The 26,323-nt window shown below is 37.0% G+C and overlaps 1 pseudogene across 1 annotated transcript in view; it reads left to right on the forward strand.

The window, feature by feature from the left end:
* The window catches only part of LOC18434967 (putative pre-mRNA-splicing factor ATP-dependent RNA helicase DEAH4), an 86,660-nt pseudogene extending 74,197 nt beyond the window's left edge, over positions 1 to 12,463 (forward strand). Inside the window, exons 14-16 of the transcript XR_016058572.1 lie at positions 11,255 to 11,420; positions 11,855 to 12,005; positions 12,101 to 12,463. The product of XR_016058572.1 is annotated as a putative pre-mRNA-splicing factor ATP-dependent RNA helicase DEAH4 (transcript). The remainder of the gene's footprint in view (positions 1 to 11,254; positions 11,421 to 11,854; positions 12,006 to 12,100) is intronic.
* The last annotated feature ends 13,860 nt before the right edge of the window (positions 12,464 to 26,323 follow it).

Here is a 26,323-nt window from a genome sequence, read left to right on the forward strand (position 1 = left end):
AAAAATATAGCAAACCCATTTTTAATTCCTCTTCTTCTTCTCCTTACAAAATAAATTACTCAAAATAAAACAAGAGAGAGAAGGAGAGAGAGTATGTGACTCTCTAGGCAATAGAGAGGGTGGCATGATCCCCAAAAAAGTAGGAGAGAGAGAGACGTGAGAGAAAAGCAAGGATCTTTGGGTGAAAAAGAAGATCTTTGGGAGAAAAAGAAGATCTTGTGATTTACCTTAGACGTGAGAGAAAAGTGAGGGTCTTTACTTAGTGCGTGGAGGAAAGGGCAGAGAGAAGGTGGTGTGAGAGAGGATCTTTGGGAGAAGAAGAAGATCTTGTGATGGATCTCAAAAAGGTTCAAACTTGGTCTTTAAATAAAAAGAAATCTAGAAGAAAACCTATCTCCTAGTTTGAATATGATTTACCTTCTCTAATTTCCAGCTACACCTATAAATATGAAATCTGTGTGGTGAGAAATTAATTAGAGCTATCATCCATCCCAAAAATTAGCTATCATGATTTTGGGTGGAAAGATTAGGAATCTTATCCTTTTACACTTTGACCCAATCCACTCTTATTTAAAATAAATCCAATTAAATTTAAACTTTATCCTTTTAAATCTGAAATCAAACTTAAATATTTTCAAAATAAATATTATCTAGATTTTCCACAATATTGGGAAACAATATCTCATTAGATTTCCCATCTTTAGATATAACAAGTTTAAATTTGAAACAAATCAATTTAAAATAAGGGGGCATGCCTATTCCACAAAAATTGGTGTGACCCCTTTTCCTATTTTAAAAAAAAAAACATTTTTAATAATATGGAGTGTCCCTTTATTTTCCTTAAAAAGTGACGTGGCCACTAGCCACTATTTCTCTTAAATAGTAGAGAAATAGTAGCATGGCCCCCTTTGTGTAAAGAAAAGGTAGCGGGCCATCTATTTTAAACAATATTTTAAAACAATATAAAATATTTAAAAGAGGGCGTGCCCCCTTTTTTGGGGTAAGTCAGTGGGGGAGAAGACCTACCCGAGTTTTTCATTAAAAGATGTAAAATGAAGAACAATTAACGTACAACCCTGTAATAGGGGTTTTTGCGCCAAATCATGTAGAAAAAGAGGAGAAAGAAAATTTGATGGTCTGTGGCACCACACAGTAGCACCAGGGCCAACAAAGCTCTCTTAGCAAGCGCAACAACAACCATATTTGCCTCCAGAAAAATATGTGCAATGGACCATTGCTGCATAGAAAGTTTGGTATGACAGTCATGTGCAATTTTTTGTAGCCCCCATGGAGCACGTCATCGATTCTGAATGACATTCACAAGTAGGGCGGAATCCCTTTCAATCTAAATTGGAAAGCAATTCCTTTGATGAACCAACTGAACGCCTTCTTCAAGGGCCAAGAACTCTGCATGGTTATTAGAAGCAAATCCAAAATTCTTTGCAAAAGCTGCAATAAAACCACCCTCATTGTTCCTGATGACTCCACCTTCACCTGCTAGACCTGGATTTCTCAAGGAAGCACCATCAACATTGAGCTTGTAATTCTGAACCTCAGAAAATGACCACGCCACCAGAATATGAGATTCTGGCTTCTGTTGACGCCAATTTATCTGAAGATTACCGATAATGGCTTTTTCTGATAAATGGAAAGACCACTTTTTAATTTCTGCTAGTGCCTAAACATGTACGATAATCTGCTTCACAAGGTGTTCTCTCCTAATGGGCCTTGATTCAAAGACCCTCTTGTTGCACTCCTCCCATAGAAACCAAGTACTAGTAAAAAAAATGGAAGACCAGATATTATAGAGGCCATGAGATTTAAACCTGAAAAGCAACCACCACCTAAGTAACTCAGGGGCAAAAGTACCAAGGATGAACCATTTTCCAGATCTCCAAGCTAATGATCTCCATACTCCATGAGCAAAATCACATTCAAATAATAGATGAAAGAGGTTATCATCATGGTTGCTATAGAAGGGGATAAGGAATCTAGTTGCATGCCCGGTACTGCAATAAAAAAGAAGTGGGTAAATGATTATGCAAGGCTAGCCATGAGAACCATTTTGCCCGTGGGTGACATTTAGAAGATCAAAGTACACGGAAAATAGGTTGTGATGAACATTAATGCCTAATAAAATTCCATGCCCCTTTAATAAAGAAAAGACCATCAATAGTGTCAATCCAGACTAATGAATCCTTCTTGGGCTATAGAGGAAGAATGTAATTCTCAACCTCCCTCCATATATCTCTCAAAGCATTAGATGCGGGAGGTGGCAAACCCAAGATTGAAGTGCTCCTCCTATAAAGTTTGAAACCCTTCTTCTAGCAATAGCCAAATCCTCCTGAATGGTATCCTCATGCAACTCTAATAATGATTGACTTGCTAGCCATGGATCCACCTAGAAGTCCACCATCTAACCATTACTAATATTCCACTGTATATTGTCTTTCAAATGCGACAAGCCAAGTAAAATTCCCTTCCTGGCATGAGAACATCCTCTTTTTGCTTCGGCCTCCCATATAGAAGAATTCCTAAAGTAGCAATGTTTATAGAACCGAGCCAACAACGAGGATGGACTTTCTAAAATCCACCATGCTAACTTCATTCCTGCGATATTGAAGTCCTCTATTTCTCGTACCCCAAGGCCCCCTTCAGCTTGAGTGAGACATACTGTCCTCCATTTGACACGATGAATACCTTTCCTTTTTGCTTCACTGACCCCTAAGAAGTTCCTTTGTAATCTCTCTATCATATTACATGTTTTCTTCGGGAGAATAATAGATAACAGTCAGAAAACCGCTGATGCTTCACGAACCGACTTAAGCAACTGAAGTCTACCTGCATATGATAGACATAAAGGCTGCCATGAACCAATTTTACCTAGCACCTTGCCCGCCAGACCATGACAAAAGTTGTGGCTCAAATGTCCACAAAATAAAGCTAGGCCCAAATAATGAACTGGTAGAGATCCTTCAAGGAGCTCTAACTCCCTCAGGATTCTCCTACGTCCTCCTCGTGGTGCACCAAAGAGGAATACCTTGCTTTTAAAAGAATTCAAAGTCTGACCAGTAGTCATTTCAAACTCAGAAATAAGTTCTCGCATAGCCCTGGCAGAGGAGATGGATGCCTCACAGAAAATAAGCACATCAAAGCATAAAATAGATTAGAGACCCCATAGTTGCCCCCTGAAGGAAAAGCCCTGGGTACCGTGCCTTGTAACATAGCACGGAAAAGCCCTGGGAACCGTGCCTTGTAACATAGCACAATCAAACTGTCTACTAAAGAAATCCATGACCAATAAGAATAAGTATAGAGATAGAGGATCCCCTTGCCTCAAACCTCTCTTCCCTTTAAAATAACCTTTTGGAGATCCATTCCTCAGAATAGAAAAGGAAGTAATAGAAATACACAAGCGAACCCATGAGACAAATAGATCAGGAAAACCGAAAGCATGCATTCTACCCACAATAAAATCTCAGGAAACCCTGTCATAGGCCTACTCAAATCGATTTGCAGACACATTTTAGGCTGAACTGAGTTCTTATGGCAAAAAGACATGAGTTCATTTTCCATGAGGATGTTATCAGTAATAAGCCTACCTTTCAAGAATGTCACCTGCCTAGAATCAATAATATCAATAAGAACCACTCGTAAATGATTAGAAATTATTTTTCTGATAATTTTGTATAGAACATTACACAACCCAATAAGTTAGAAATCTTTCATCACACTGGGAGCATTAACTTTAGGAAATTGGAGTTGACTTGCTTGAGAAACTTACCTTTAGTAAAGAAATCCTTAAGGGCCAAACAAAGATCCTTTTTAATGACTTCCCGTTTGAACTTATGGAATTTGGGGCACTGTCATTTTTCATATCCTAGATGCACGCTTTTATTTCCTCCATGTTTACTTCGTCCACCAATTTGTCCTTTTGAGAGGAACTAAGAAGCAATGGTGGCAAGAACTGATCAACCACATGTATATTGGTATTACTCTCCTGGGCTAGTAAATCTTTGAAATAACTAATCATATGGTTTTCAATGTCCTCTTCAGGAGAAAAAAATTCCCATTCTGATCTTTCAAGGAGATAATTCTGTCATTCCTCCTCCTAACCACAGTAGATAAATGAAAATACTTGGTATTGGAGTCCCCATCTTTTAACCATCTCTGATGTATTTTTTGCCATTAGAGACTTTCCTCATGACCCAGCAGAATCTGTAATTTTTGTGTATAACTCTTTTTCCTCAGATAGAAGTGTCTCATTGGAAGGATCCATGTGTAAGCTAGCATGCAAAGATGACGTACTGATGTTGAACAGATGCAATCGATTCTCCTACATAACCGAACACTTCCTTGTTCCATCAGCGAAGGTCACCCCTTAACCTCTTTAATTTAGCAACAAAACGATACATGGGTGTCCCCCCCACTTTGCCTTGCCTTGAATTAGAGATGATATTCAAAAATTCAAGAGGCTGCTCCCATATAGAGAAATATTTAAAAGGATTTGGACCAACCGGACACTGATCAGAAATAGAAACCAGTAAAGGACAGTGATCTGAACTACCTTTAGGGAGTAGCTAGACTCTGTACTCAGGAAAAGATAGAACCCAGTCGATTGTTGCCAATTCACGATCCAACCTCCTTCTGATGCAACGTCTACTCAACTAGCTATTGGACCAAGAAAACTAACCCTTGACTACTCCAAGGTCAACAAGAGCACAATCTGACATCACTTGAGCAAAGTCAACTGAATCTGGAGGTAAAGATCTATTACCCCCCATTCTTTTTAAGGAATCCAATAGGGTATTGAAATCCCCTAACACCAGCCAGGGAAGATGAATAGTTGCTCTGATAGCCCTCATGTGATCCCAAAGCTGAGCCCTTTGAGGCAGAGAATTTATGCATAGACTGCTGAAATAACTGAAATTTTCCCATTACATATCCAAGTGGCCTCAACTGTTATCATCTGGTCATTAATATCAATCACTCTAATTGAATAAATTAAAGGATTCCAAAATATTAGAATTCTGGATCTACCATCAATTTCATTTCCAATAAATTTATTATAGAAACTCAGCTTTTTAGACCACCTATGATTCAACTCCACAGGAAGTTTGGTTTCCAGTAAGAAAAAAAGACCAAGATTATGTTGACCTTTTAAAGCCCCAATATCCGAAATTCTACCCCGGCCATGAAGGCCCCTGACATTCCAAGCAACAACAGACATAAAACATTTTAAGGATTCAGGTGCTTTGTAAGAGTAGTCTTACCTTCTATAGCCACCTCGATACGTTGTACCTTGTGAGAAATACCCTTCTTTTCACCCATCGCTGATAATGAGGCTTTTTTTTGTGCTCTAGTTCGAGCTAGAATAGGTCCCTCATTAGGCATTTGGTCTAATTTGTGAACTACTAATCTTCTCATCCTCTCGCTCAGGATGTGATTTGGCCTTTGACGCTTCTGTGGGCAGAGGGTTATTCGTGGAGACTATTATCATAGGCTGAAGCAAAGATGCATAAGCATCTTTGATAGGAGAATCATCCATAACTCCAATATCATCCGAAGGCGTGCCCCCCCCTTGTTCAACAAATAATGGTGTGCCACTATTATGTTTTATAAAAATAAGGTGTGATCCCTAGGGTGCACGTGGTCCAACATGTAGGGCTAGATCCTTAGTCCCACATGTGTTATTTAAAGTTTTGAAAATTTCAGAAAAACCCTTTTTTATGAAAATTTACGGCTGAAAATAATATTTTAAAATTCTGTAAAATATTTAAAAATCAAAGGAACATTTATAATACCAAAATAAGATTTGCTAAGAATGGACTCGTATCAATGTGTCAAAATATGCGACAATAAGGACATTCCACTCGCCCCAAAACCATGATCCACAATTGTTCTCTAATCTAACCCAACAAAGTCCCATGACCCACAGTCTCTTTGTAGGGGCTCATGATTGGCTTGTCAAAGTTGGATAATAAAACAATAAGACCATGATCCTGGAATGTGGATTTCAGTTCCCCCTTTAAGAGCAAGTCTAGCACTTGTCACTACTATGTAAAAGGGGCTCTCTCAATACACATGTACATGTGTCCCTCTAAAAGGCTACTTCCTATGCGGGTGTTATGTGTGCATGTCGTGCAGAAGTTTGTTGAGGATTTAGCCTTTGCTCTCACAGGCTTACAATCGCACATAGGAGATCACACAGTTCTCCTGGACTACAAACATGATCCCTTGGCGTCGCTCCGACCTCAACAAGGGATGACCCACTCTAAACCTTTATTGGTTATGCGGCATACCCAGGGCTAAGAATTTTGGATATAACTAGGGCCATAAACCGTCGAACCCTTGTTTAGTCAACACACACACTCCCACTGAAATCCATATTCTACTATACATCATTTTTACAAGCTCTCTAGGCCTTTAAGGGCCACAAAACCCAACACATAGTCCTAAAATGTGGGTTATAGTTCTCCCCTCCCCCAAGAGCAAGCCAAGCACATATCACTATAGTGCAAGGGAGAATCTCTCTAGGCACATGTACACGTATTTCTCTATAGGGTTGCTTTCTGATAGTGCAATTGTCATATTACATGCGGAAGTTTGTTAAGCATTTTGTTCTTGCTCTCACAGGCCTACATCCATACACAGGAGTCCACATAGCTATCCTATCCTACCAATTATCCTTGGGCATCTCTCCAACTTCAACAAGGGTTGACCCTCTATAAACCCTTTTTGATAGTGCCACATGCTTAGGGATAAGGGCTTTGGATATGACCAAGACCATTGACTGCCTAACCTTTAGTCAGCACACTCTCCTATTGAAGTGTATAATCCTTAATAAATGATGTTTACAAGCTCTCAGGGCCTTGAAAGGCCACAAACCGGAACAATTCGCCCTAAAAAAAAAACCTCTAGGTGCCAACAAGCCCTCTATCCCATCCAAAATTAAATTCCTTGCCTGGGTTGCAAGGGGTTAGGCAACCTCATAAAAAATTAAAAAAAAAAAAGAGTCTAAAACTAGACCCTAGAATACTTTGTCAACATCCCAACCATTTTTTATACCCAGCTAGAGTACCTAACCTCTAACAAATTAGGTCAATCTGGGGTTGGAGACCTTGTGCTTAGGAGCCTCTACCTACCATTGGCTCTTAAAAGAATCTAGGTCGTTTGCGGTTCCACCTCCTTGGGCAAATCCTTGGTCATTGATCAATTTTTGGTATCCCATGTCCTCTTCCAAACCTCAGACGAATTTCAGTCGCGGCTTACAGTCAGCTATGGTCCACATAGATCAGAGCTCAAAGAAAGCTGTTGTGTAGAGCTGGACCACTCCCAATGTCTTAAGCCTACCCATGCATTGGTGGCGACTTCAACGACACTGGATGGTACTTTGAGAAACACGAGAGGTCGCATCACAATCGATTTCATTTGGTTCTCTGATTCGTTTTAAGACATTTCCTCACTTATATTCCTCTCTTTAGTGCTTCTGACACTTGATCAAGCAGCTTTGTCAACACCACTCACAAAAGTAATGATTTATTGATGAATCAGACGGATCCTTGATCTCTTAAATCTTTGATCTTTGATCTTTGATCTCTTTGATCTTTGATGAATGGCGTGGACAGATCTTGGCTTGGATGGAACAGATTTAGTTAAACTCAATAGATCTGGTTTGAGGAATGGTAGATTTAGGATTTTGATGTCAAAGAATATTAGATCTAGGCTAGGAAGGGTCATCTGATCATGTTTGACTTTATACAATCAGATCTACTCGACCTAGGTTGAACAAAAGTGAAAAACTATGTGGTCAAAGTTTTGTGGTCCAAGATATCTTGAGAACAAAAATTTATGAGAATCTTGGAGTATTCATGGAATTGGTGGTGGAAAATTCTCTAAAAAACTGCCCATGAAAAGCTGCCTGAATCTGTTCCTCAAGACTGCCTGAAAAAATTGGGGTATTTATAGGTCACATGTGACTATAAAGGTTGAAGCTGCATTGTTGGCAACATGTTTGGCTTGTGAGGCCACATGTTTGGCTTGTGAAGCCACATGTGGGCACATGGTGGCTTCATTTGGCCATATTTAGGCCTGATGTGGTGCATCTTGTCCCGCACTGCCAGTCCTATACGGGAGGTCTCGTTGCCTGTGGTGCTTAGGGTCTTTAGTTTGAACTTTCCAACGGTAGCTCTGATTGATGAAAAATCAGGTCCAATGGAAAGCATCTCCAGTTCCCTGCTACATGGAATGGGTCTGGGAAAGAAAAAGGCGTCGATTTCCTAGGTGAAAATTCTAGAAAATTTGGAGGTATTTGTGGAGAGTACTTTACTGCTATGATGGTTGTGCAGTTCTTGCATAAGCGTCTACGTTGTGGACGAGGTTCCCCTGGAATCCCGGAGAAGATTCCTTTGAGTCAAGTAAGAAAACAACCGAATTTTAGGTTCCTACTGCGGGCCATTCATATCCCACCTTCAGCATGCAGACAAAACCCTTGTCTTCTATTGCACCAACCATTACCAAGTCGATAATCTTGGCCTCTCCATTTTGTGTTTCTCTGCACTCATTTAAGATTCAGCATGGCAAAAACCAAGCTCATGGAAATAGCCTGCCTCTTCCCACTGTCCAGACCTATGCTAGTTGTTTGCGTTGTGGCTCAAACGTACTAACCAGTAAATTCCAATTCTACCCAGGCGAGCATGTTAGTTGATTGGAAGTGTTGATTGCTATTCTTCGGTGCCCATAAGGTTACCCTATCCAATATTCTATCTTTCCTATGTTGGTTTTTGGAATGCCCAACCCTCATTGGAAAAAAGCTTGAAAGGGATATGGGGGACATCTAACAGGGTGGGGCTCACATTGGTCAGGAATATCATCTTATTATATCAGAACGTCTGCATGCCCAAGACCCATTGGTGACCTGGCATCAACAAGTTGGGAGACTGCAACACAACCCTCTTAGGTAAATGGTGCGGGCCACATGGCAGCAAAGAAGATCACCTGTGCCGGCAGGTGATAAAACGTTATTATTGACACAGTGGCTGCAAAACTTGTTGCCAACACTAGGGCTTCAGGAGCTTGGATGGATACCACGTATTGTTTGCAAAATGGGGCGGATATTTGAAAAAAAAAAATTGATATAAAATCCCAAAAAATAAGGGATTTGTTTGTAATGTATTTTTTTAATGTTTTTCATCATTTTGGAAAAAATTGGAAATTGTTTTGGCCATTAATAAACCATCTTTTTTGAAAAATTTCAAAAATGCCCCTGGGCACAAATTGATTTTTTAAAATCCATTTTTTTCACTAATTTTCAATTTCATTTAGATGTCTTTGTTTAATCATGCTTTAAATACACTTTTCATATTTTTTTGGATTTGTTCTGTATTTTTTTATTTTTTTGAACATTTTTTTGACAGGCTGGGACTTGCTTGGTTAGGTCGATTGAACCGGCCTGTTGACCGGTTACTCCTTATTGGCTCTTGGCCTGTTTCCGAGGCCGGTTCGAATTTTCGTATACTAGTACCATGTCCACCTTCCTGGACTTTCAAGTAGAATCAGAGTCAGTTAAAAGTGGGATGTTGGGAATTGAATGAGATTTCAGAAGAATACATGGATAGGAACACATCCCCTCGAGCTTTCTTTCCCTATTCTGTTTCTCTTCGTCTTAGATTAGTATACCACATCGCAGACTACTTTGAATTGCTGGGTGGCCAAAAAGTCTGGTTGCCCACTGCCCAAGATACAAAACAATTTTGAGTGGGATACAAAGTCTTTCACGTTTTCATAACCGCTCTGGCGGATGCAAAATGATATGGGCCGCATCCCCCACAAGTAGCATTTTGGTGTCCTCATTTTACGAGGCTCTCAATCACTGCCCCAGACAGACTATAGCCTCTGAAGCCTGGTTCACCTCCACTCCACCTAAGGTGTAGACCCTAATTGGTTGGTGTTTTATCGAACAAAAACCTGGACGATATTCAGAGATGAGGTATCCATATACAAAACTGATGCCCCAAATGCAGTGATGAGAAGAGACCATTTATCACCAGTTTATCCATTGTAAATCAACTTCTCATATCTGGTCCTTCTTCCTTTTCTATTTGATTGTCCCTGGTGCCACCTTCATCAACCAACCAGTTATTCCAATTCTACTTGTCTCCACCTTTCCCAAGTGCTTTCCTAATGCTATGTGGCCTCTTTTTGGGGAATCCGGTTTGGAATAAAGAGATGTATCTTTGAGAGCAAAGAAAGAGTGAAAGACACATTGGCTCTCGTAGGGGCCTTATCAAAGCTTCAACTATCTTCTGGGGGCAAAACCGCAAAGTATTGACCTCCTACTCGTTGACAGACCTCGTCCAACATTGGAAGGAACTCATTTAGTTAACCCTTTGCATAATTTCACGATCCTCACATTGGATTCCACCAGGAACTAACAAACTCAATTTTGATAGTAGTTCTCTTGGTGGCCTGGGAGTGGCAGGCATTGGAGGCATTTTGCAGAAATCACTTGGAGAAAACTCTATTATGTTTGGGCCTATTGGAGTAGAGGTTGCACCATTCAGAAGAAGCCCAAGCTTAACTATTTGGCCTCAAAAGTGTTGGCGAGAAATTGGGCATCAACAATTCTTATCTGAGGGGACTCGAAAATGTCATAAACTGGTCCTACAACTCATTGCTTCTCCCTTGTAGATTGGAGCATACTTTCAATAAGATAGCTCAAATTTGACTTTCCTTAGGAGTTACCTTTAGGAACTCTTGGAGAGAGGAAGGTTTGCGTGGATTCATTAGCAAAGGAACCACATGATCAGACCTTTGCATTTTGAGACCGTCCTCCTAAGGACGTATTTTTGCTAACATAAGATTTTTGTACAAATCCAAGACTTCACTGCAACACCTTTTCTGTTTATACATAGCCAGATGTTTAGTCTTTTAACTGTGGATCGTGCAAGTACAATACGAATAGTTTCAGAAATTCTAGGACATTTCACATTAGTTACTAATTTTGGAAAGGTCAGGAAATTATGAAATACAAGCACATATAGAAGTCCGTTCTATCTTGCAAACTCTGCTGAATGCCATTACTTATACTTGGTTCTTTAAATAAGGTGATTCGATGTCGAATTGATAGATGGATTTCTCTATTTTGCTGTGATGCACATCGAATTTCTATTTCGATTCTATTTATGCTTTTTTTTTTTTTGGGACAGCTAGCTTTCAATTGTTCCTAAACTGATTTACATTTTTTTTATTTTAGGTCCATCCATCATGTGTTCTGAAATCAGAGGATAGTGGATTGTTACCGGATTATGTGGTTTATAATGAACTTTTGGTCTGTTACTTAGGAATGTATGTGCAGTTGAAATGCCATGGGTTACTCCTATCTTTGGCAAGTTAGGAAACTTGGATGTCATGAAGCTCAGGTAACAAAACTGGTTTTCTCATCTTAGGGTTCTTTTAAAAAATGATGACAGCAGACGTGACATTTATACCCATTATTTCAAATGAAACACCCTGCTTCTTTTGAATGTCTACACTGTGTTGTATATTAATTCTCACCTCGCTCTCAAGCATGCCTGGTGTACATTCATCTTCCAATTCTTTTCGAAAATGATACCGGTACCCCTTTTTGTAGACATGACATTCATATACCCATTTCTCAAGTGAAACCAGACCACAATTAAGATATTCTATGAAATTAAGATTTTGATTCCTTAGAATTCTAATTTAGAATTAGAATTGAATTTAACAATTGAAGGATCTTTGATTTGATTCAGGTTCAAAGAAGGATTTTTTAGACTACTAAGTAGTGTATTTTATTCTCCCTTGTACATATCTGTTATGCATTCAATTTAAGAAATCAACATGCAGGGAACCTGAACTGGCATATGCATGTGTTTTACGCTTCTTTATTTGGGATGAACATTTGGCCTAATACCATGATTCTCACCCATGAATCAGACAATGGCCTTTTCACAGCATCAGAGTTCATTTCTTGTCAATCTTTGGTATCATTTCCTTCCAAATGTTTATTATGCTTTTTGAATATGTTCATTTTTTTTCCCAATTTTGCAGTGGGGGACGCAATGTTTCTGAGCAATAGAGTCCTCAGGGCACAGACCCCTTGAAGGTGCAAGCCTCAACCAAAACTGACAATGGCATTGCATCAAAGGTTTCTGATGACCACAAAAAGAAAATCCAGGCTGCTAAAGAGAGATTTCTTGCTCGGAAGGGAAAGAAATAGTGGTCGTCTGCCGTCTCCAATTTATGCATTAAAAGTGGATCAAGTGCTTGTAAATAACAGTGCTCTAGTGGCCTCATATCCCATGTACTAATAACAAGTCCTCGAAGTTTTTCTAAATGCTGCAGCAAAAAGAAAGTAAAAAAGGAGAGAATTTGTGAACCACACCTAAAATATTGGCTATTAAACATTTCATCGTTTATCAAGTCACACCTAGTTATAACATATTGTGGTCCTATTCATTTCTCAGCCATCTGAAGATTGAGAATGTATCCAGCGTTTATTTTTAAAGCTGAAACTCGGGGCGTCTACACTCTGAAATAGGGCGCACCAGTAAATGCATTTAAAAATTATATGGTTTAAAATAACCAAAGTACCCATGAAAGTTTAGGGGTATTTGGCTTTTCTAAATTATAAGAAACAATTTTTTATAATATTTTTATCATGTATGTTGTATTCTAAAGTATTATAAAGATAAGGATGCTCCAAATTTCACATTAATCTGATCTATACAAAGAATAAAGAATAAAATATTGAGACGAACATTCGACCAAGATATGGATAGTTTAGTGTATGGTTATTGTTTGAAAAATGTAGTGTTCATATATAAAAAATATATACAATGGGACTATTTACTTTTTTGATAGGAGGTCACAATTATCATGACCGTTGGATTTGAAATTTGGTGGTTGAGGATATGTCATTTTTTGAGCACAAGATCCAAAATATTTTCTTGAATGTTGTTCCACTTTCATTTATTGGATTTTTCATCTAATGAGTAAAAGTGATTTGTGATCTCATTGTATAAAAAATAAGTAGTCTCATAGGATACAATCGCAGCCGGGAACGAGAATCAAACAGGAGGGTAAAAAGAGCAAGATCAATCTAAGAATAAATAAGGGCATAGAAAGAGTAAGAGGAGGCTAAGAATCAAGAAATTGAAGGAGTGGGGATGCCAAGAACCAAACAATCGTAGTAGGGGACGAGAATCAAGAGAGAGAAAGTGGGGATAAGGAGATGGAGAGGGAGAGACGAGTCAAGAAGAGGAAGGTCGACCAGGAGGCGGATGGAGCTGATGCGTTGTAGAAGAGGAGGATCAGTGGGTGGAATTTTCATGAGGATTGTTTCGAGTTCGCCCTCGTCTTTCCCTCTCAAGAAGAGCAAGATTAGGCCAAGAATCAAGAAGTTCATGAAACATGGGCACAGAAAGAGCAAAATCAAGCCACGAATCAAGAAATTGATGAACTAAGCACACAAAGAGCAAGAGGAGGCCAAGAATCAAGAATTTGAAGCTGAAGCAGAGAGAGAGGAGGCCAAGAACCAAGCAATCGCAGCAGGAGACGAGAACCAAGAGAGAGAAAGTGGGGATCAGGAGATGAGAGAGGGAGAGAGGAGTCAAGAAGGCGGGGCGGTGATTCCTGAGTTAGAGAGGATTTTTTAGCAATCAAAAGCTCAGCATCGGTGTTTGGTCAGATTGGTGGATATGGTCCAGGAAGGAAGGAGAGATGTTGAGCTCTCGGATTTGCTCAGAAACCTGTAATTGGAGTCGAACTGCTTAACCAACGAGTTGGAGATCCTCACGCGTCAATTGGAGGAAGCAACAGGGGCAGGGCAAAATGACCAACCAACGTGGAAGGTGCCAACCTTGAGCCTCAAGAACCCTATTTCGATTCCCCATTTTGATCCTAGCTTTTTCTACTATGTGCAAGACAATTCGACTGTGAATCTTTGTTTGATATAAGGAATTCTTTTGATTCTGAAATCCATATCCTTCAATTCATAGAGACCACCCTCCTGTGTCAGTAGCACGAAATATGGCCATTCTTTTCTATAATCCATTTGCCTTGCATGAAGAAGCGACAACCCTCTCCCCCTCTCTGTCTTATGTGTATGTAGTATGGAATTGCAGCAGCAGCAGCACCGTAAACCATTTTGAATAGAATTCCTCCTTCCATTGCATGAAGTAGTTTGATTATTTTGATTTTCCTCCTTGTGTTGTGTAGAAGCAAGAAAGCAATGTAATGAAAGATCTTCAGTTTGCTACTTTACTTGATATCTCTCCCTCCTCTGCTCTGTTCTTCTCTGCATGTAGTATGATCATGAATAGGAGCAATTTTGCACACAACTTGTTAATTTTATTTTTTATATTTTTCACTTTCATAGGGTAGTCCAACATAAAAAAAAAAAAAATGGAACAACTTCATTTGTAGGGTAGTTCGATGTTCGAAACCCAACACTTCTATTCCACTACTGTGTATAGTGTGGTATGATGTATAAAACTTCCAGCCACTCTATACTTATCATAATTTGCTCTTTCTTACGTCCAATTTTTCAAACATCATATTGCTATATGCTTGGAGGAAATTTTTTGCTTTTTCACTGATATGATGTTCAAAACATCGGACTATCCTATGTTATGAGTAAGTCTCAGAAGAGTGAGGAGTCCGATGTTTAACACATTAAACAACATATCACCCTCAAATAGTCTTTCTCTTAATATCATGTGGTTTCATTTTTTAAACCCAAGGGGCTAAATTAGTGTTTCGATACTGCAATTCAACCCGCGCTCTCTTGCCATTTTTCTCCCATCATCTTTCGCTCGTTTTCTTTCACACGTCATATCTTTCCAAGCACGAGCTCTCTCTCTCTCTCTCTTCCATCAATTGCTCTCTCTCTCCACCAACTGCTCTCCCTCTCTCTCTCTCATCTTCCTCTCTTTGAGCTCCCTAGAAATGCAGACTCCTTAATGGTGTGTGTGAAAACTCTCTACAATTTCCTTGGGAAAATCCCAGCAGCATACTTTCTTGAAATCTAGTTTGAAAGTGAAAAGTGGTAGCATGAAAGCTAAGAATCCTATTTGATAAATTGTGACGCCAAAATCTAGTTTGAAAGTGAATTTGAAAGTGAAAAGTGGTAGCATGAAAGCTAATAATCCTATTTGATAAATTGTGAGTGTTGGGAAAGTTGGAAACTGACCGTCTTAACCCCGAGACTCAAATTTTTATTTTTCTAGTCATTCAACATTCAAATAGTTGATTAGAGGAAGTTATTTTGAAACAATCAATACTAAACCATTTATCTCGAAGACATAGTTTGATAAATTTCCCAAAGTTAAAGACATACATGAAAAAATAATGACCATACTTATCTTAAAAGCCTAAGAACTAATCTCTGATGACATACAAAATGATGATACCATAAAAAATGCCTAAAGAACTCATCTTAACAGCTAGTATTTATCTTTGATGCCTAAAATACTTATAAATTAACCCTAAATCATAAGGATAGTAAACATACAAAATATCAAAGCAAAAGCTTTCAAGATTTCCCAGAAGTGAGAACCCTATAAACAAACTTGCAATAACTCTGGCATAAACAAAAAGAGTGAGCTTCAAATATTTCAATGGGCAACTGGAGTGGGAGCTCACATAAAACAGAGCTTGTATGTCAGCAGGTTTCAAGTGCCTCAAAATATTAAATGTTGACACAAAAAGAATTCAATCATCGAGCCCCAATAAAAAAATATATAGCTCGGGTTAATAGCTCCACCCATAAATTGAGGGGCATAAATGAAAAACTTACATCTAAAATAAACAGTAAAATGAATATTTACAGTATCAGAAGATAAAAAAATATAATAAATTACAAATTTATTATTAGAAAATACTGAATTTAACCCATTAGCTCATATGAACATATGAGCTTAATAATCCAGATTGAATCTGGATCGATCTGACGGTCATGGCTTCATTTCGTATTTTAATTTTAATATTTTTAAAAAATACGAGCCTAAAATTTCAAATTATTTGGATTCATAAAAAAAAAAAAATTTAAATTAAAATACGAAATGGCGTTGTGACCTGATCGATCCAGATTTATTCTGAGCCGTTGAGCTCATATGAACACATATGTTCATATGAGCTAGTGGGCTTGGGCTAATCCGAACATTTTCCATATATATATATATATATATATGAAAAAACCTAAAAAACACCTATAGGCGAAACACAGACTTACTATGTTCGTGACGCTTTATTGAATGGACCCGCAACTGACGGCATAAGACCAGTCAAAGAACAAAATATGTTAAGTATAGAGTGGTCCAATATTTTATACACTAGATCGCATCATAGACATCATTGGAATGGAAATATTGGGTACAAATGCGATACTTTGATTTATTTATTTTTATATCGTATTGCCTTATAAAAATCAAAAAATAAAAAATAAAACCACCAAAAACATTCAATTTTCCGGGAACAAAGTTAGAAACAAAATATAAAAATTCGGGAGGTAAGACCTCACTGGAGAAAACCTCAACTTTTTGACCAAGAGTAAATTTACGTAAATTGACCCTGTCCTTATATATATATATATATATATATATATATATATATATATATATATATATATATATATATATATATATATATATATATATAGAGAGAGAGAGAGAGAGAGAGAGTATAGCAGACGTAAAGGACTTGCATCGCAGTGTTTGCAATGGAATGGTGTATCTTCGTAAAAAAAGAAGGAACTATTCAATTCAGTTGCTGCTTCTGCTGATAAAATTGTGTTGCACATAAAAATTGCTCCGATTCATAATCATACTACATGCAGAGAAGAACAGAGTAGAGGAGGGACAGAAATCAAGTAAAGTAGCAAACTGAAGAGTCTTTCATTACATTGCTTTCTTGCTTCTACACAACACAAGGAGGAAAATCAAAATCATAAGAATCAAACTACTTCATGGAATGCAAGAAGGCATTCTATTCAAAATGGTTTACACTAAAAAATGGTGCTGCTAACAAATGGTTTACACTATTCATAATCATACTACATGCAGAGAAGAGCAGAGCAGAGGAGGGAGAGAGAAATCAAGTAAAGTAGCAAACTGAAGAGTCTGTCATTACATTGCTTTCTTCCTTCTACACAACACAAGCAGGAAAATCAAAATCATAATAATCAAACGACTTCATGCAACGCAAGTATTCAAAATGGTTTACACTAAAAAATGGTGCTGCTAACAAATGGTTTACACTATTCATAATCATACTACACGCAGAGAAGAACAGAGAAGAGGAGGGAGAGAGAAATCAAGTAAAGTAGCAAACTGAAGAGTCTGTCATTACATTGCTTTCTTCCTTCTACACAACACAAGCAGGAAAATCAAAATCATAATAATCAAACTACTTCATGCAACGCAAGGAGGAATTCTATTCAAAATGGTTTACACTAAAAAATGGTGCTGCTAACAAATGGTTTACACTATTCATAATCATACTACACGCAGAGAAGAACAGAGCAGAGGAGGGAGAGAGAAATCAAGTAAAGTAGCAAACTGAAGAGTCTTTCATTACATTGCTTTCTTCCTTCAACACAACACAACACAACACAAGGAGGAAAATCAAAATCATAATAATCAAACAACTTCATGCAATGCAAGGAGGAATTCTATTCAAAATGGTTTACACTATTCATAATCACACTACATGCAGAAAAGAACAGAGCAGAGGAGGAATCAAGTAAAGTAGCAAACTGAAGAGTCTTTCATTACATTGCTTTCTTCCTTCTACACAACACAAGCAGGAAAATCAAAATCATAATAATCAAACTACTTCATGCAATACAAGGAGGAATTCTAGTCAAAATGGTTTACACTAAAAAATGGTGCTGCTGCAATTCCATACTACATACACAGAAGACAGAGAGAAAGGGTTGTTGCTTCTTCATACAAGGCAAATGGATTATAGAAAAGAATGGCCATATTTCGTACTACTGACGCAGGAGGGTGGTCTCTATGAATTGCAGGATATGGATTTCAGAATCAAAAGATCTCCTTATTCATATCAAACAAATAGTCACACTCGAACTGTCTTCCACAGAATAGAAAAAGCTAGGATCAAAATGGGGTATCGAAATAGGGTTCTTGAGGCTCAGGGTTGGCACCTTCCACGTCTGGTTGGTCATTTCGCCCTGCCCCTGTTTCTTCCTCCAATTGACGCGTGAGGACCTCCAAGCTCGCTGGTTAAGCAGCTCGACTCCAATTGCAGGTTTCTGAGCATATCCGAGAGCTCAACATCTCTCATTCCTTCCTGGACCATATCCACCAATCAGACCAAACACCGATGCTGAGCTTCTGACTGCTAAAAAATCCTCTCTAACTCAGGAATCACCGCCCCGTCTTCTTGACTCGTTTCTCCCTCTCTCATCTCCTGATCCCCACTTTCTCTCTCTCTTGATTCTCGTCCCCTGCTGCGATTGCTTGGTTCTTGGCCTCCTCTCTCTCTTCTTCAGGTTCAATTTCTTGATTCTTGGCCTCCTCTTGCTCTTTCTGTGCGCTTATTTAATCAATTTCTTGATTCTTGGCCTGATCTTGCTCTTTCTGCACCCATGTTTCATGAATTTCTTGATTCTTGGCCTGATCTTGCTCTACTTAGGAGGGAAAGACAGGGACAAACTCGAAACAATTCTCATGAAAATTCGACCCACTGATCCTCCTCCTCTTCTGCAACGCATCAGCTCCGTCCTCCTCCTGGTCGACCTTCCTCTTCTTGACTCCTCTCTCCCTCTCTCATCTCCGGATCCCCACTTTCTCTCTCTTGATTCTCGTCCCCTGCTCCGATTGCTTGGTTCTTTCCATCCTCCCTCTCTTCTTCAGCTTCAATTTCTTAATTCTTGGCCTCCTCTTGCTCTTTCTGTGCCCTTATCTCATCAATTCTTGGCCTGATCATGCTCTTTCCGCGCCCCTGTTTCATGAATTTCTTCACTCTTGGCCTGATCTTGCTCTTCTGCAACGCATCAGCTCCGTCCTCCTCCTCGTCGACCTTCCCCTTAGGGACGCCCCCCGCCTCTGCCATTGCCCTGAACCTCACCTCCGCACTCAGCAAAACTCTCAAAAAATGCTTCACCAAATACTTTGACCGCTTAAAAGAAGGAATGCTTCGAAGTTTAGGGGCATTTGGTTTTCTAAATTATTAGAAATAATTTTTTATAATATTTTTATGAGGTATGTTTTTTTTGAAAAAATTATATAAATATCCCTTATATTTTACATTATTACGGATTTATCAAATAGTTTATGTTATTATATATATATATATATTTATCCGTTTTTTACATTTTATAACATAATTTTTTTAAAAAAAATAATTTTACCCTTTTTCGGATGTCGAACAACCGAAGTAGAAGGTTTTTTAGATATTCAACTTCCGAAAATAGGCCAAAAGTTTAATATTTAGATTCTCATTTTCGGGTGTTGAACATCCGAATTGAAGGGTTATGTCAATACATTGTAGTCCTTGTAAAAATGGTTTCGGATGTTGGAGGCCCGAAATTATCACATTTTCGGATGTTAGATGTTGAACATCCGAAAGACTTCCGAAAATGTCATATTTTCGAATGTTCAACATTCGAAAATGACTGTGAAATTTCATAGACTTTTTGGAAATTCAAAGTCATATTTTCGGATGTTGAGCTTCCAAAAATATGACATTTGACATTTTTGGATGTCCAACATCTGGAAGTTGAACAACCATAACACCTTTCAATTCGGGCGTTCAACAGCCGAAAATAAGAATGTGAATGTTAAACTTTCGGCCTATTTTCGAGTGTTAAACATCCGAAAAACCCTCCAATTCGGCTATTCAACATCCGAACAATAGTAAAGTAGCCTTTTTTTAAAAATTGTATTATAAAAGGTAAAAACGGATATGTATATAATAACATAAACTATTTGGTACATCAGTAATAACGCAAAATATAATAGATATGTATGTAATTTTTCCTTCGTTTTTTTTTGATAACTTATTTTTATCAGGTATGTTGTATTATAAAGATAAGGATGCACCAAATTTCACATTAATTTGATCCATATAAAAAATAAAATATTGAGACACATTCGGCCAAGATTTTGATTATTGTTTGAAAAATGTAGTGTTCATATATAGGAAATATATACAATGGGACTATTTACTTTTTTTTATAGAAGGAGGTCACAATTATTATGACCGTTAGATTTGAAATTTGGTGGTTGATGATATGTCAGTGTTCGGGCACAAGGTCTAAAATATTTTCTTGATTGTTGTTACACTCATTGTACCAAAAATAAATGGTCTCATAGGATACAATCATATTTTATATATACATATATATAAAAGGATATTCTAAACTTCACAACCCTTCAAATTACAAAGGTTCAAGATATAGAGAGTTGTGAATGGTAGATTTATTAATTTTATTGTCTATTTTTTTAAAAAAAGTTACTTTTGTGGGGCAAATTTATAAATATTACTATAAGATAAAGGGTATTTTTGCCATCTCCATAAGGGGTAAAATTGAAATTTTAACTAAAGGACAAAGGCACTCTACAAATATTTCAAATTTGCCCTTGTTTAATGGTATTTAAATAATTTTTTAATAAAAACGTAATGATTGTTTTGATAAATACACCCATTTTCAACCCCTTCTAACTTAAACTTTTGTATTTTAAGGGGTTGTTAACTCTAGACAAACATATATATATATATATATATATATATATATATATATATATATATATATATATACTACAAAACGACTATCTACGAAAATAAATAATGATTTTGCCTACCCTCATCACCGTCCAAAGTTTATCGCACAGCCACGATTGTCTGGTAGTATTTCATTTTTTATTTTTTATTTATAAATCAGAATGACCTGAAATTTGGAGCATTAAAAAATAGACGAAACTATGAAAAATATCAAAAAAAAATTTACATGAAAAAAATTGACCAAATTACCCCCGAAAAGTTTCATGGGTGTTTTGGTCATTGTTTTTTCACGAATTATTGTTTCTATATTTTTTATCAGGTGTGTCTCACTAAGATGTATACATGCTCCAAATTTCAGAACATTCCGATTTGTAGAAAAAAAAATGAAAAATGAAATACTACTGAACAATCATATCCGTACGATGAACTTTTGATAGAGATGAGGGCAAGCGAAATCACTGTTTATTTTCGCCTATAGGCATTGGGAAGAATTTTCTATATATATATATATATATATATATATATATATATATATATATATATATATATATATATATATATATATATATATATTTATACTTTCCCTATAACATAGAAGATATATGCTTCCCCTACCATCCAACCATCCAATTTTGATCAAGACAGTTGCTCACCGTTTGATCTTAGATCCGACGTCTCAAAGGATTTTATTTTTATTTTTTTATATATAAATATTGTATGAATATGAAATTTGGTACATGACATCTTTTCATTGGAGCGCACTTATAAAAATATTAAAAATAATATTTCAATAAAATATAATGACCAATATATATATATATATATATATATATATATATATAGGAAAAGATCATGTCAGCCCACGGGCTGATAGCTATAGTGTCAACTAATGACCCAAATTGAATTTTGGCCGATCTGATGGTCACGACCTCATTTCGTGTTTGAATTTTCATTTTTTGCTACAAATTTAAATCACTTAAAATTTAGAGCATCTATTCTTAAAAAATAGAAAAATCTAATAAAAATATATTAAAAAAAAATTCGTAAAATATAAATACCCCGAAAATATTTCGGAGGTATTTCGGTCAATTTATATTGTACGAATTATTTTTTTTATATTTTTATTAGGTGCAACTTGATGAGAAGAATGAAAATTTCAAGTGATTTGAATCTATAGAAAAAAAAAATGAAAATTCAAATACGATATGAGATTGTAACCGTCAGATCAGCTCAGATTAAATCTAGGCCATTGGCTGACACTGTAGCAGTCAGCCCATGAGCTGACAGAATCTACTCCCTATATATATATATATATATATAGGTGCGGTTTGATATTGGTTAATGGAATAAATACATCCATCCAATTTCACATCCAATGGTCAAGATTAATTCTGACCACCATGTACAAAAGGTAAATTCTTTAGAAGAGTGTTTCGATGCCTAAAATCCTCAAATCGATCATTTTTACCTCAAGATGTATGAACATAAGAAAAAAATAGATTTCAAGTCTTGGAAATAGTGCATAAAGTTCGAGTTGGGTGGGCTAAGTGGTGTGTAATCAGAGTTTTTTGTGATCGCCACATACCAATGACACTGAAGGGCAAGCTCTATAGGATAACTGTTAGATCAACTTTGCTTTATGGGGTGAAATGTTGGCCAGTCAAAAACATTATACCTATAAAATGAGTATAGCTGAGATGAAGATGTTGAGATGGATTAGTGACAAGACAAGAAGAATATAATTTGAAATGAATACATTCACGAGAATTTAGGTGTGACACTAATAGGCAATAAGATTGAGCAAGTTCTATAAGACAGTGGTGAGACCAGCTTTGTTTTATGAGTAAATGTTGGACGAACAAAAAACAATATACCTGTAGAATGAGTATAGCAGAGATGAGGATGTTGAGATAGATGAGTGGCAAGACAAAAAGGGATAAAATTTGAAAATGAATCTATTCGAGAGAATTTAGGAGTGACGCCAATAGGTGAAAAAGTGAGAGAGAGTAGACTTAGGTGAGTTGGCCATGTGTGGCACCGATGAAGTACAGCACATGTTAGGAGGTACGAGTTAATTCAAGTGGAAGAACTGAAAAGGGGAAGGGGTAGTCCTAAAAGGACGTGATTAGAAGTAGCCTGAAAAGATATGAGGACTTTGGACCTCACTGAAAATATTACTTTTAATAGAGCAGAATGAAAAACTAGGATTCATGTAGCCGATTTCAATTAATTAGAAAAAGGCTAAAATGATGATGACCATGGCCAATGGGCGATAAGATGGGATAGTAGATTTAGGTGGGCCAGCCATATATGATATAAGTCCAGTACATCGTTGTTAGGATGTGAGGGTTGGTTCAAGTGGAAGGCCAAAAAAGGGCAAGGGGTAGACCTAAAAGGATATGGTTGGAAGTATGAAGTAAGATATATAGATTTATGACCATATTGAAGGTATGGCCTTTAATAGAGAAGAATAAAGGATCGGGATTCATGTAGGTGACCTTAATTAGTTGGGAAAAGACTTTGATGATTATGACATTGAAAAGAGTGCTTCTCATAATGCATTTTTTATAACATCAATTTTCAAGAGTTTTAAGTGCTCATAGATGCTTGATCTACACTATTTTTTTAAAGCTTTAAATTTTATAATTAGATGTGAAAATAAATTTTCAAGCCATCCCAAATATTTCTAGCTCTGAAACATCTTCCAACACTAATTGAATATGAGCTTGATTGTTTAGGTCCTCAACCTTATGCAAACCACACCTATATATATATATATATATGAAAAACTCTTCCCAACGCCTATAGGCGAATGGGAACAGTGATTTCGCCTATCTATTATCACTGTTTGTTTCAATTTAATAAAATGAAGGGTTGTGATGAAACGAAACCCCACCTACGCGTGAAACCTGAATGGCCCAAAAGCCTCAAATCCAAATTTATTTCAGGCCATACCCCTCTCTTCCTCGCTCGCCTTCTTCTCAGCCACAGGGCAGACGTCCCTCTTCTCTCTTGCTGCCAAAGACGCACCCAAAACCTTCTCGATCTTTCAGGCTACCAAAGACAGCACCAAAGACCTCTGGACCTTCCTGGTAGCCATAGAAGTTGGGGCTCCGCCATGCAAAGTTTTTTGGCATCATTTCAGGTGAGTGTACCTCAAATCTTATCCTTATATGTTTTTTGTTTTGCTTGAATCCAACCCACAATTTCTGAATAAGCTCCAACCCTAAATTGATAATAAAACCCTTTTTTTTTTTCCAAAAAAGAACCCAAAATTTGACGCAAATAAAGTTCCAGAGCTCAACTGGTTTTCCTCGAGCGTATGGTATTCTACCTTAATTCTCTTCTCCTAAGCACCCTGCATTTCCATTGATTAGAATCTTTGTGAAAGTTTGCGTTAAGCAGTGGTATGGAACAAGATGTAGCAACTGAAAAAAAAAAAAAAAAAAAGACAAACTCTTATCGAATTGCTAAATATGATCTACCTGAACATTGGATTCTTGAAGTTCCTCAAAATTTAGCTTTGCAAACATATTATATTCTGCCAAACCTAGCACTAAAAAGGAAAATCAATCACAAATATCAAAAAGACGGATGACATATACAGTAAAAAGACTTAATGGCTTAGAATTATGTTATCTCAAATATCAATTCAGGTGAGTGCACCTCAAATTTGTGAATAAAGCCCTTTTTTTTTATAAAAATTGATATTTTGTTTTAAGTTATTACTTTGTTAATTTTGATTTGATTTGTTCATTTTTTACTCATCGTTCATTGGGTCAACTGGTGTTCCTCAAGCGTATGGTATTCTACCTTAATTCTCTTCTTCTCAGCACCCTGCATTTCCATTAATTAGAATCTTTGTGAAAGTTTGTATTAAGCAATGGTATGAAACAAGATATAGCAATTGAAAAGAAACAAAAAACACTCTACTTGAATCTCAACTGTAGAAATCAAATGAAAATAAGGCTCATAGAGAGGCTTCTTAATCTTGTTCAGGTGGAGTTCTAATTTAAGTTTCTCTCTCTCTCTCTCTCTTCTAGGTATTTCTCATTTAAACGTGTTGATCTCAGTGATCTAAATTATGATGGTTTGCCTGATTTAGAGGGGTACCAACTAAAATTGCAGCAGGTTGGTTTTCTACAATAGGAAGAAACATCGGTCTATTCCTTTCCCTCTCTAATGTAAAGGAATCAAAGTCAATGTATTTATTTTTATATGAAAGGCTCCAACTTCCTTTGCTGTCCTTGTGGAAATACAATGCATGGAGCATTCATCAACTTCTACCCAAATAGCACTTGATCTTCCAAAGATGGATGGCATTGCAGTCATTTCTCCAAATAAGGAATTGGGGCCTGTTTGCATACATCATTGAAAAAGTAAACGAGAAACTAATAAAGAGTGAGTTGAAGAACAAGGAAAACTTCAATATTTGAATAGCCAACTTCCTCTTTTAATTTCTTATTGGCTTATCTTTTTTAATTTCTTTGTTAAATATGGACTGATCCAGCAAGGGAATCACCCAAGTCGGATGGGATTGAATCAGAATAGATCCTTGTAGAGTCGGGACCGTTTCCAATGTTGGAAACACTGCTCAAAAGTATATCTTATGACTATTTTTTTTAATAGATTGGCAGATAATGGATTCAAAAGGATTAACATCCAATGGTCAGAGGCATTCCTCTTTTACCTCTATATCTAGTTTTGGTCATTTCTTATTAAAGCAATCCATTGTTAAGAGGCATTCCTCTTTTTCCTCTATATCTAGTTTTGTGATTATTTTGCAGCCATCAATGCTCAGATTCAATTCATGCATTAAAATATGAATACACCTCAAGGGAAAATGCTCAGGTTAAACTCACATGAGCAGGAATTCTAATCATTAAGAATGCATCACTACGCTAGTTTTGGGATCATGACGATTACCTAAAACAGGGTTCCTAAGACAAAGGAATGAAAACCAAACAATGCTCGGGATTTGTATGAGATTATGGTGAAAACTAAACCGTTAAAAATGTTGTTTTATGATTCTTCTAAATAAAAGGGGAAGGATATTTCTTTAAAATTTCAAAGTGAAGATGAAATTTTTATTATGATTTTCCATCCATGCTATCTATCCTTCTTGTATTCAAACATTCATGAATGCTTTCTTCTCTAAGAGCCTAGTTCTCCTCAACGTAAGCCTTTTTTGTTGTGCTTTACCCTTGTTGAACCATCTAACTCCAAGGTTAATTCTGATGCTTGTTGGCAGCAAGTTATGAATGAAACAAGTGATCATTTTAACTTTAAAGGAGAACTAGTGTAACAATCCTAAAATTTCAAAAAAAAAAAAAAAAAAAAAAAAAGGAGAAAAGATGCTTTTAAATAGGTGATGGTCTGTTTGAGTATGATGGTCCTTGGGGACCATCACTATTTTTAAAAACTTTTCCTTGGTTTAAAACTTTTGCTGCTGCAGCCTTTGCAGTTGCTGCTTGCAGCTGGCAACGTCCTTTAGCGGATGTGGGTTTTGTATGTTAAAAGCAGACGCTTAATGCGACACCTCAGGTATGAGGTA

The sequence above is a fragment of the Amborella trichopoda genome, chromosome 6 (genome assembly GCF_054954075.1).
Source record: "Amborella trichopoda isolate Santa Cruz 75 chromosome 6, AtrichopodaSantaCruz75HAP2 v2.0, whole genome shotgun sequence".
Lineage (NCBI taxonomy): Eukaryota > Viridiplantae > Streptophyta > Magnoliopsida > Amborellales > Amborellaceae > Amborella > Amborella trichopoda.